The sequence below is a fragment of the Ranitomeya variabilis genome, chromosome 1 (assembly GCF_051348905.1).
Source record: "Ranitomeya variabilis isolate aRanVar5 chromosome 1, aRanVar5.hap1, whole genome shotgun sequence".
Taxonomy (NCBI): domain Eukaryota; kingdom Metazoa; phylum Chordata; class Amphibia; order Anura; family Dendrobatidae; genus Ranitomeya; species Ranitomeya variabilis.
In genome coordinates this window covers 47,012,131-47,025,348 of record NC_135232.1, presented here as the reverse complement: position 1 = coordinate 47,025,348, position 13,218 = coordinate 47,012,131, and the positions used below count along the sequence as shown (strand labels likewise).

At 45.1% G+C, this 13,218-nt stretch overlaps 1 protein-coding gene across 2 annotated transcripts in view; it reads left to right on the top strand.

Moving 5' to 3' along the window:
* Positions 1–13,218, top strand: part of LOC143804742 (acyl-coenzyme A amino acid N-acyltransferase 1-like) — a 509,727-nt gene that overhangs the window by 444,123 nt on the left and 52,386 nt on the right. The window lies entirely within an intron of this gene.

The following is a 13,218-nucleotide window of genomic DNA, read 5'->3' as shown; positions in this document are numbered from 1 at the left end:
GAGTTGAAGTCGGCAGGAAGTGGAAAGGGCTTGGATATGTGGTTTGAAGGAGAGATCAGCGTCAAGGATAACCCCGAGGCAGCGAGCTTGTGGGACTGGGGAGAGTGGGCAGCCATTTACTGTAATGGATAGGTTCGTTGGGGGGGTCACGTGAGATGGGGGAAAGATGATGAATTCTGTTTTGTCCATGTTAAGTTTCAGAAATTTAGCGGAGAAGAAGGATGAAATAGTGGACAGACATTGAGGGATTCTGGTTAGTAGGGAGGTGATATCTGGTCCAGAGATGTAGATCTGTGTGTCATCAGCATAGAGGTGATACTGAAAGCCATGAGATTCTATGAGCTGTCCCAGGCCAAAGGTGTAAATGGAGAAGAGCAGGGGCCCAAGGACTGAACCTTGTGGGACTCCGACAGAGAGGGGGCGAGGTGAGGAGGTGGTGTGTGAGTGGGAGATGCTGAATGTCCGGTCTGTTAGGTATGATGAGATCCAGGATAGGGCCAAGTCTGTGATGCCAAGGGATGAGAGGGTCTGTAATAATAGGGAATGGTCCACTGTGTCAAAGGCAGCCGACAGGTCGAGGAGGAGGAGAACAGAGTAGTGTCGCTTGCTCTTGGCGGTTAAAAGGTCAGTGGTGACCTTAGTTAGGGCAGTTTCAGTGGAATGGTGTGGCCGGAAGCCAGATTGTAAGCGGTCAAAGAGGGAGCAAGAAGAGAGATGGGAGGACAGTTCAAGGTAGACGTGTTGTTCCAGTAGTTTTGAGGCATAGGGGAGAAGTGATATAGGGCGATAGCTAGATACAGAGGATGGGTCAAGAGAGGGCTTTTTGAGGATAGGTGTGATGGAGGCATGTTTAAAGCTTGAGGGGAAAACACCATTTGTTAGTGATAGGTTGAAGAGATGGGTTAGGGTTGGGATGAAGATTGTGGTGAGGTTTGGGATGAGGTGGGTTGGGAGCGGGTCAAGTGCACAGGTGGTGAGATGCGATCTTGAGAGTAGAGTGGCGAGTTGATCTTCTGTAATGGTGGAGTAGTTGGTTTTGGAGGTGGAGGGTAGGGAAGTTGGGAGGAAGGGCTCTGGGGCTTGTTGACCAAAACTGTCTCTGATGTTATCAATCTTCTGCTTGAAGAATGAGGCAAAGTCTTCAGCAGAGATAAGTGAGGAGGGAGGAGGTGCTGGGGGACGGAGGAGAGAATTGAAGGTGTTGAATAACTGTTTAGGGTTGTGAGACAGGGAGGATATGAGAGATGAGAAGTAGGTTTGTTTAGCTGTGGCGAGTGCGGTCTTGAAAGTAGTGAGGGACTGTTTGAATGCGATTAAGTGGTCGTTGGAGTGGGATCTTTTCCATCTGCGCTCAGCAGCCCTGGAAGCTCGCCTCAGTTCTTTGGTCAGGCTGGTGTGCCAGGGCTGTCTGTTGATTTTGCGAGCTTTGGTATGTGTAAGTGGGGCAGCAGATTCCAAAGCTACAGCTATTGTGGTGTTATATAGAGCGGCAGCGTCATCCGCATTGTGTATGGAAATTATGTCTGTGAGAGGGAGGAGGGATTCAGAGAATGAATGTAGGTCAAGATGTTTAAGATTTCTGCGAGGGTGTGAAAGTTTGTGGGGTGGGGACTCTAGACATGGAGTGGAGAGAGATGAGAATGTGAGAAGGTTGTGGTCAGAGAGAGGAAGAGGCGAGTTAGAGAGGTTAGATAGGGAGCAGAGGCGGGTGAAGATGAGGTCCAGTGTGTGACCATCTTTGTGAGTGGCTGCAGAAGACCATTGAGTGAGGCCGAAGGAGGAAGAGAGAGATAGAAGTTTAGTGGCAGCTGAGAGGGAAGTGTCAATGGGTATGTTGAAATCGCCCATGATGATAGTGGGGATGTCCGCAGAAAGGAAATGAAGTAGCCAGGTGGTGAAGTGGTCAAAGAAGGTGGTGGCTGGCCCTGGGGGGCGGTAAATGACAGCCAGTTGGAGGTTGGAGGGGGAGTAGATGCGCACAGAGTGCACCTCAAAGGAAGGGAGGGTAACAGAGGGTGGCAGTGGGATTGGGGTGAAGGAGCAGTTATCTGACAGGAGAAAACCAACTCCTCCACCATGCTTGCTGCTGGGGCGGGGTGTGTGAGAAAGGTGGAAGCCACCGTAAGAGAGTGCAGCAGGGGAGGCCGTGTCAGAAGGGGTGAGCCAGGTTTCGGTGATGGCGAGGAAGGAAAGTTTGGTAGTAACAAAAAGATCATGGATGTAGGAAAGCTTGTTACAGACAGAGCGAGCGTTCCACAGAGCTCCTGTTAGTGGGACTGGGGAAGCGGGGGCTGGGCGAATGGGTATAAGGTTAGAGAGGTTACGGAAGTTTGTGATGGAGCGTGGATGGGAGGTAGAAATGACTGTGGGAATATGGTGAGGAGGACCAGGATTTGGAGAGATATCACCAGCAGTGAGAAGGAGCAGAGATAGTGTTAGCAGGTGGGAGCAGGAGAGAGCGTGAGGGGGCTGCCTGTGCTTTGAGACAGAGGATTGTATGTTAAGGAACAGTTCTGAGGAGGAGGTGAGATGGATGGGGAGGATTGAAGAGGAGATGAACAGTTCCTTACTTGGTGTGGGGATTGGGGGAGGTTGCAGAAAGTGAATGATTATAGGGGTAAAAGTGACAACAAACAGAAACATTGTTTGCAGTGACTGGCCAGTTACCTTCAGTTCCCTTCAGGTTCCTTTCAGGTTTTAATTCTAATGTAATCCACACTTTTAGAACACACTTCTAGAAATCACACTGCAGACTAAAGTCCTGCGGACTTGTGCTATGCAATATATGGAAAACTAAGTGCGGTCAGGTGTGGAGCAGAGAGGAGTGGTCTCTGCTCATCTTGGTCAGAGAATTAAGGGTCGACCAGATGCATACAATCAAGACTAAGTAAACAAGGTCATAAATATCACACAGTAAGTTGGGGGTTAGCTGAAAGGCATACCATCACAATGCTAGGAGCAGGGGAAAGTCTATGCGCAAAGCTGGGTGATGTATTATGTGCGCTTCATGTAGGAGAGCTGGATGAACATACCATCACAATGCTAGGAGCAGGGGAAAGTCTATGCGCAAAGCTGGGTGATGTATTATGTGCGCTTCATGTAGGAGAGCTGGATGAACATACCATCACAATGCTAGGAGCAGGGGAAAGTCTATGCGCAAAGCTGGGTGATGTATTATGTGCGCTTCATGTAGGAGAGCTGGATGAACATACCATCACAATGCTAGGAGCAGGGGAAAGTCTATGCGCAAAGCTGGGTGATGTATTATGTGCGCTTCATGTAGGAGAGCTGGATGAACATACCATCACAATGCTAGGAGCAGGGGAAAGTCTATGCGCAAAGCTGGGTGATGTATTATGTGCGCTTCATGTAGGAGAGCTGGATGAACATACCATCACAATGCTAGGAGCAGGGGAAAGTCTATGCGCAAAGCTGGGTGATGTATTATGTGCGCTTCATGTAGGAGAGCTGGATGAACATACCTGTTGGAAGAATAGAGATGCTTGTTAGAGTGCGATGGTGGCAGGTAGCAGGGCACAGTCTGTATACATCTTTCAGGTTTTAATTCTAATGTAATCCACACTTTTAGAACACACTTCTAGAAATCACACTGCAGACATTTGCTATACGCCAGTCCTGTGGTACAGACTCTGTTATTATGGACTCTTTAAAGATTAAAAATAATGGTCTATCAATGACTGTACTTAATTCCTGCAGTACTCAGGGGTGTATCCCATCCGGGCCCGGAGATTTGTCAATTTTAGTGATTTTTAGACGCCGCCGTACTTCCTGCTGGGTTAAGCAGGTGACACTTAATGGGGAATTTTTGTTATCACTGATCATATTGTCTGCCATGGGATTTTCTTTTGTAAATACTGATGAAAAAAGTCATTTAGCATATTGGCTTTTTCCTCATCCTCATCCACCATTTCACCCAGACTATTTTTAAGGGGGCCAACACTATCATTTTTTTAGTTTCTTACTATTTATGTAGTTAAAGAATATTTTGGGATTATTTTTACTCTCTCTGGCAATGAGTCTATCTGTCTCAATCTTTGCTGCCTTGATTAACTTTTTACAGAATTTATTTAATTTTCTGTATTTATTTAATGCCTCCTCACTACCTACTTCCTTTAATTCTCTAAATTCTTTCTTTTTGTCCCTTATTGCGCCCCTTACAGCTCTATTTAGCCATATTGGTTTCCTCCTATTTCTAGTATGTTTATTCCCATACGGTATATACTGTGCACAGGTCGGATGGGTTTTAAGGATGATTTTACATACAGACAGACCCCTCCCCCTCGCTTATCTGTATGGTCATTTCTGAAAAGGCTATAGCCCTGCAAGTTAACAGCCCAGTCATGGCTCTCATCCAGCCATGTTTCAGATATCCCCACCATGTCATAATTATGCTCCAACAACATTAATTCTAATTCGTCCAATTTGTTGGCGAGGCTTCTGGCATTAGTATACATGCACTTGATGTTCCTCTCTGTACCAACTATTCTTTCTTAAATTATTAACTGTTCTAACCCCATCCCCCATGCCACCGCCACCCCCAACTTCCTTATTTGTGCCCAGGTCTCTATCTGCACTATCTTTCCCTCCTATAAATTGAATACCCTCCCCCCAATCCCTAGTTTAAACACTCCTCCAACCTTCTAGCCATTTTCTCCCCCAGCACAGCTGCACCTTCCCCATTGAGGTGCAGCCCGTCCCTAGCGTGGAGCCTGTAGCCATATGAGAAGTCGGCCCAGTTCTGCAGGAACCCAAACCCCTCCTTCCTACACCAATTCTTGAGCCACTTATTAACCTCCCTAATCTCCCGTTGCCGCTCTGGCGTGGCACGTGGTACAGGCAGTATTTCGGAAAATACCACGTTGGAGGTCCTTGCCTTCAGCTTACAGCCTAATTCCCTGAAATCGTTTTTAAGGACCTTCCACCTACCTCTAACTTTGTCATTTGTGCCAATGTGCACCATGACCGCTGGGTCCTCAACAGCCCCTCCCAGTAATCTGTCCACCTGATCAGCGATGTGTTGGACTCGAGCGCCAGGTAGGCAGCACACCGTTCGACGATCCCTGTCTTTGTGACAGATTGCCCTATCTGTTCCCCTAATAATTGAGGCCCCCACTACCAGCACCTGTCTGGCCTGCCCTGCTCTCCTATTTCCCTCCTTACTGGAGCAGTCACTCCTCCGGCTTTCAGAGGACATGCCTGGCTGCAGCAGTTCTACCCCTGTACTGGCACCCCCCTCATCTGCCAACTTAGCAAACTTATTGGGGTGTGCCAGATCAGGACTAGCCTCCCTGGCATTCTTCCCTCTACCCCGCTTTCTAACTGTCACCCATGTTGGTCATCCATCACCTTGAGTCCATCATGAAAGACCGAGCTTAAGTGCAAAAACGCGGGCATGAGTGACCTGTTCGAGGCCCTCTGCCGCTGCCGGGAAGAGCCCCCCAAAAAAGGCAGAGGCAGAGGACTGGGACAGGGGAACACCTGATGGACCAGCTTCCTGGTCTCCAGTCTGTGTGGCAGGCCCACTTGCTGCAGCACTTCTGGAAGGCTGGGAGGGGTCCGTGGCTGTTTGATGAAGGATCACTCCAGAACCAGGGTCAAGAGTGTTGCTCCATGTTCTGTGAAAAAAGAAGAAAAAAACACATTACTACCAAACATTTACAATAGTAAAGCACCAACTCCTGTGGAATAGAAAAATACAGATTAGGCATCCAACACAACCCATTACACCACAAACAATACTTATGTTCTCTGGGCAAGGACCGGTCTCAAAAATGCAAGGATGCGGTGATACTTGTATTTGGGGATCCTTGCTCCAGAACCACTAGGAAGCCGGCTCTCTTGATGAAGGTCCTTGTTGAAGCAATCCTTCATCGAATGCCAACATGTTTTGACTTTGAGCACTGTTGAAAAATATAAATAATGGTTAGACAATGCACTTTCGACCGTGATCACACAACTATGTGTGATGAGAGAAACTCTCAGGAGTTTCTCTCATCACACACAGTTGTGTGATCCCGGCCAAGGTCACTGCTGCAGCAAACCGCATTGCAATACTTACAAAATGCATTTCGGACCCGAGTCGGGGCATTGTCCCAGCCATCCCACAACGCTTTGGCCACCTCATTCCATAGCCGCCAGATCGTCACGTTGTCTGAGTGCTGCGGAACCCGGGTGTCCCACAACAGGACTCACTCATGGACAAGGGAGATGAGGAGGTCATTTTCAATGAGGTCCTCATCCCGTTTTGGAACCTAAAAAATAAATAAAGACATTAATGTAGGAGACATTAACATAAGGAAAAGAAAGAAAAAAGAGACAGAAAACTGGAATGAATATTGAAAGTCAAGAAAAACAGGAGTCAAGAAGAAAAAGGTAATGAAAGAGGAAAGTAAAGAAATGAACATTCAAGAATAGTAAAGTGAGGATATAATAAACAGTCAGCCAGGTATACACTGTGTTCCAAATTATTATGCAAATAATATTTCCTCATATTTTCTCTAAATTTCCTATCTGAATTGCAGTCATTGTTATTTTCCAGTCATCTACTATTCTAGTATAATTGCAATGTTTTGGAACAAACTGCCTATGAAAACAGTATCTTTTTAAAAAAAATAAACACTCAAAATACATGTTCCAAATTATTATGCATAGCAGAGTTTTCAACCTTTTTTTATTTTGAACAAAAAAATGGTCAATTGTGAAGTTATAAGCATTATCAGCTTATTACAAAATGAAATCAAACAGTTTTCAAGTGAAAACTTTATTCTAGGTGATGTTACATTTGCACATAGGACCCCTTGTTCGAAAGAAGCTTCTGAACTCTCTCGTCCATTGAATTTGTCAGTTTTTGGATGGTTTCTGCTTCAATTGTTTTGCATGTGGACAGAATACCCTCCCAGAGCTGTTGCTTAGATGTGAACTGCCTCCCGCCATCATAGACTCTCCTTTTGATGATGCTCCAGAGGTTCTCAATGGGGTTGAGGGAAGGGGAAGATGGTGGCCACACCATAAGTTTGTCCTCTTTTATGCCCATAGCAGCCAGAGATGCAGATGTGTTTTTTGCAGTATGAGATGGTGCATTATCATGCATGAAAATGATCTTGCTGCGGAAAGCACGGTTCTTCCTCTTGAACCATGGCAGGAAGTGTTGTTTTAGAAACTCCACATAGATTATGGAGTTCATCTTTACCCCTTCAGGGATCATAAAGGGGCTGACAATCTCTCTCCCCATGATTCCAGCCCAAAACATTACTCCACCTCCTCCTTGTTGGCGCCTTAGCCGTGTTTTCATGGGGTGTCCATCAACCAGCCATCCTCCACTCCATCCATCTGGACCATCGAGCATTGCATGGCACTCATCGGTGTACAAAACAGTTTGGAAGTCAGTCTTCATGTATCGTTTGGCCCACTGGAGCCGTTTCTGCTTGTATGCAGTGGATAGAGGTGGTCGACAGGATGGCTTATGCACAGCTGCAAACCTCTGAAGGACCCTGCATCTTGTTGTTCTGGGGACGTTGGAGGCACCAGCAGCTTCAAAAACTTGTCTGCTGCTATGACAAGGCATTTTTGCAGCTGCTCTTTTAACCTTATGCAATTTCCTGTTGGAAAGAGTCCTCAATTTTTCCGTATCAGCATGCACACGTGTGTGCTGGGAATCAGCTACATACTTCTTGATTGTGCGATGATCACGATGAAGTGTCTTGGCAATGTTGATTGTAGTCATGCCTTGACCTAAATACTCCACAATTTGTTGCTTCTCAGCAGCCGACACATCCTTTTTCTTTCCCATTTTGGCAAAAAATGTAGGCTGCTTAATAATGTGGAACAGCCTTCTCAATCTCAAGTAGTCTTGCCTTTATTTGGACACACCTGCCAAACTAATTTGCACAGGTATCTGCAATTGCTTTCAGTGATATAAAGAGCCCTGACACACATCATCACCATCAATGAGTTTAAATGACAAACAAAAAAATTCTAAACTTATCAATCCTAAACTCTTTGTGCATAATAATTTCGAACACAGTGTACGTACACGCGGCCGCCTTGCCACCCGACCATGAAACCACTGCTCCTGCTCAGCCTCTGCCACAGTGGAAGAAGTGCTCTTAAAAAAGGAAAAAAAAATTGTCATATGTGTAGATGTGACAGTGAATACTTACCAATCTGAGGAGGTGAGTACTCACTTCACTGACATGTTCGGCTTGTGCAGGCCCAGGACGTTGCTCCTCCTCAGAAGAAGATGACATTCTGATGCATGCAGAAAGAAAAAAATGCCAGAAATTAGGACATATAGAGACAGAAAATAGAAAATAAAGACATTGGCTAGGATATACTCACATTGTTAAGTGTCTTGTTTGCTCCAAGATTCTTGCCTGCGTCTGCTCTGCTTCTCTGTCTGCTGGGCAGTGATCTGCAAATGCCCACTCCCTCCTTTTATCAGTTTGTATGTGCGGGGTGGCTAATCAGTGTCTAGACATGTTTTCCTGTGGTGCAATGCATGCGTTCACAAACGCAAGCAAACGCATGTGCTTGCGAACTCATGCGTTCACATAGACCATAATGCTTTTTTTGCCGCATTCCTTCCGCTAACAACTGCATACGTTTATAGGCGGCAAATTGACACCTCTAAAATTACATGTAGCATTTACCGCGCCAAACCGCAGACGACGAAACGACGCATGCGTCGTCTAACGCGGCAAAACGCAACCGATCGCAGACACATGCGTCCCTAATGTTAAAGATAGGAATACTCGACGCATGCGGATAATTGCGGCACAAACTCTGCGGACACAACTGCAAATGTGAAACCGGCCTAAGGGTATGTTTCTACGTTCAGGAAACGCTGCGTGTTTGACGCTGCTTAGAGCCGCAGCGTCAAACACGCAGCATCCAGATGTTACAGCATAGTGGAGGGGATTTCATGAAATCCCGTCTCCACTATGCGGTAAAACACGCAGGCGGCAGACCCGCGTAAATGGACATGTGGTGCGTCTTTTCAGAATGCAGCATGTCTGTTTACAAAGCGGCGACGCTCCGTCGCCACCCAGTAAATTTACCATAGATTATCATTAGATGCGATAAAATCGCAACTAATGATTAGTCACATGCGTGGAAATGGTGTACACGCAGCTTACTACGCATGTCTGTCGGCTCACCTGTCCCGCCGCCGGAAGTCCCTCGTCCACTGCAGTTCTCGAGATAACTTATGTTGTCGCGAGAACTGCCGTGCACGTGACCGGGAGTTATCTCCGGTCCCTAGACTGGTTCTCGCAAACAGCTGATAAGCTGATTGTGAGAACGCTGTAGTGTAGATGATCGCTGGAGAGTTATCTCCGGCGATCATCTACAGGCTCTGCTACATCTAGATGTCAGGCATCCAGATGTAGCAGAGCTGGACTCGTCTAGACTGCATATACTGTGCACATACAATATACAACACACAACATACACCTTACAACATACACCATGCAACATACACCATGCGACATGCAACATGCGACATGCAACATGTGACAACATGCAACATGCGACAACATGCGACATGCAACAACATGCGACAACATGCGACATGCAACATGTGACAACATGCGACAACATGCAACAACATGCAACATGCGACATCCAACATGCAACATACTGTACATACATACAGAACATGAAACATTCATAACATACATACAATACATACATCTAGACATACAGTACATTAAACATAGAGTACATACTCAACATCACTTGTCACCTTGATCCCCGAAGTCAGTGTCACCTGTAGCAAATTATAAAATAATAAACAAACAATATATTCCCTGATCTGCAGATATCCAATTAAAACTAATGTCCCACGATGATCTCCTGTGGAGAGCAGCAGCATCTGCTGATGCGACCGCTCTCCAGGGGCTCCAGGAATACAATGATGGAAGGTATCCTTCTGCACTGTATTCCTCCGCCACTGTAAAAAAATAGTCCCTAGTCTCACTTGTGGCTCTGCTGTGTGAGAAAGTTCCCATGCAGCAATGCCATAAAGTGAGACTCTGAACTAAGGTAACCTCAGTGATGCACTGCAGGAGCCATTGTCTCCTGTCAGTGTGTTACTGGAGGTCTATAGAGCGGTGACATCACCCAATGTGACTGTTCTGTAGGGGAGATCGTCGTGGGACACTAGTTGTTAATTGGACTACAGCAGAAAGTAAGTATACGGTTGGTTTATTATTTTAATTTTTTATGCAGGCGATCGAGTATGGTAAAATTAAGAATATTAAAATACTTTTTTTCTGGCTGTGTCTTTATTTTTTTTAACCCTTTCACTACTCTAGGATTAATAATGGATAAGCATCTTATTGACGCCTCTACATTATTAACCAGGCTTAATGTCACCTTACAATAGCAAGGTGACATTAACCCCTTATTATCCCATATCCCACCACTACAGGGGAGTGGGAAGAGAGGGGTTAAGTGCTGGAATTGGCGGCTGCTTCGGGATGGTATTTGTAGCCGGGGGGGGCAATAACCATGGCCCCTCTCTAGGCTATGAATATCAGCCCGCAGCTGTCTGCGTAGCCTTTCTGGCTATAAAATATAGGGGGACCCTACGTCATTTTTTTGGGGGGTCCCCTTAATTTAAAGGCCAGTAAAGGCTACGCAGACAGCTGTGGGCTGATATTCATAGCCTAGAGAGGGGCCATGACTATTACCCCCTTCCCAGGCTACAAATATTGGCCCCCAGCCGTCAGCTTTCCCCCTCTGGCGAAGAAAATTGTGTGGGAGCCCACGCCATTTTTTTTTCAAATTTATTTTTTTTTAAATTAAACATATTGCATTTTAGGCTGGCGTCAATACCCGGCACTGCCGCTGGCACTCAGGACCGGAGCATTCAGCTGCATAGAAATACATGTAGCCACACGCTCCGCTTCTGAGTGATGGTGGCAGTGCCGGGTATTGAAGCAAGAGACTTGTGTGAGTTTCTCGCAAGTGTGACCCCGGCCTAACGCAGATTTCGTGTGTGTGTCTATATTTAAGGCTGGGATCACACATGCGGGAAACTTGGACGAACCTTGCATCTTAATACCCGTCACTGGCACCGGCACTCGGGAGTGGAGCGTGCAGCTGCATAGAAATACATGCAGCTGCACGCTCTGTACCCGAGTGTCGGCGGCAGTGCCGGGTATTAAGATGCGAGACACGTCCGAGTTTCTCGCTTGTGTGATCCATCTATCATATCGTATCTATCTATCTATCGTATCTATCAATCATCTGTTTATCTATTATCTATCTATCATATCTATCTATTATCTATCTATCAATATATCTATCTATTGATATATCTATATGGAGATATATTTATAGATATATATCGGTAGATAATAGATAGATATATCGATAGATAGATCAATAGATATCAATATATCTATCTATTGATATATCTATATGGAGATATATTTATAGATATATATCGGTAGATAATAGATAGATATATCGATAGATAGATACCACAGATAAATGCGATAGATCCATAGATAGATGTGATAGATACGATAGATAGACAGATATGATAGATATGTATCGTATCTATCTATTGTATTCATCTAACGTATCTATCTATCTAGCTGTGTGTGTATATTCTTCAATGGAGTATGTAAATGAAGAGGTTGGACAAGAAATGACATCACAATTCTTTTTTTTTATATATCTTTATTGAGCTTACAAAAACACACACAAATCTGCATCAAAAAACGGGTCAAAAAATGCATGAAAAACGCAGGTGACCTGCCAGTGACCTCAGGTGCAGATTTGGTGCAGATTTTACCTGCGTCAAATCCTGAGCAAATCCTGATGCAGTCCTGAACGTGGACACATACCCTAAGTAGTGCACCGGTGGGTGTTCTTCATGATGCAGCGGAGTCAGGGGAGAGAAAAAACAAATCATACACAATCCGCTCTCTGTAACTATTTTACTTAGTTATCTGGGTAATTTTACAATAGGAAACATAAAAAAAAAAATTATACAGACATTTAGCCAGAAGGCTGAAACCCCTGTACTACTGTATTTTCTATAAATCTACCTACTGGTGTGCCTATCTAAATCGGCCGCCCGCTACCTGTTTACACCCTGGAGACTGGGTCAATTATGTGGGTGTAATGTATGGGCTCACCTGCAGTTCAGCACAGCAGTTTACAATCTTACAAACATTCACTTCTATTCCCCAATCAAATATCTCTCTCCCATCCCAATGTGACCTCAATCAACTCAGAAGAATATTCCATCCTCAATTATATTAAAAATATCCCAAAATTAACCATCTGTACCAGCGAATTAGCCGTGAACAAAGTCTATAGAAGTAGAACACCTGCCCCATATTATAATGTTCCACAGAAACTCCCTGTCCTGAAACAAAAGGAAGTTCAAGTTTGGTCTACAATCCGTTGCGTGCCGTGTTGGCATCAGGAAACGTAGCAACAAATCTGAAAGTTCTGGATGCTGATTTTGGAAAAAAACATGGCCTGAACAGTCAATATGCCTAACAATCTTACAACAGGCTCTATCTCAGCCTACAGTCTTTTGGCATCAGAATGTAGTGTGGTGTTTGCACGATTACTTTTTACTGTAACTAAGCAGTGGGCTTTACCGACCTGGGTCTACTCCAGACAAACAATTGATGAATACAGATGGATGTGGTGTCCCTCCTATAGGTGAGTAGTACCGTTAATGCTTGTGGCTTAGCACATCACCAGCAACCAAAACCTCTCACACTAGGTCTTGGCCTTTTCTATCTCTTTCCTGGCAGAAATCATCTCACATCTGGACAAGCTCTTGCTATGGATAAGTTCAGCTCCAATCTGACGCTGCTGGTCTCTGTGAGGTGATTTCATGAGAGGATGTTGTCAGATTCCTCTCCAGCACATCCTCTCCATGTTCTCATTAACTGCAGACTGCCCTTAAGATGGCCGCACTTCCTGTTCTTGTGTTTCACATCAGTCACACAGTAGTCCCACCCAGACATTTTATAAACATATCACAGTCTTTCAGTAATGCTTAGGCAACAGCAACATCTTGTGACCAAATAATAACATTACTGCAGAGACACAAATCTACTTACAACAGGTACAGTGTTACACTGGTGTAGACAGAGGTACACACAATTATTCTGCTCTGGTGAGCAAACACATATGCACTCCACCTAATACATTTTTGAATAGGTA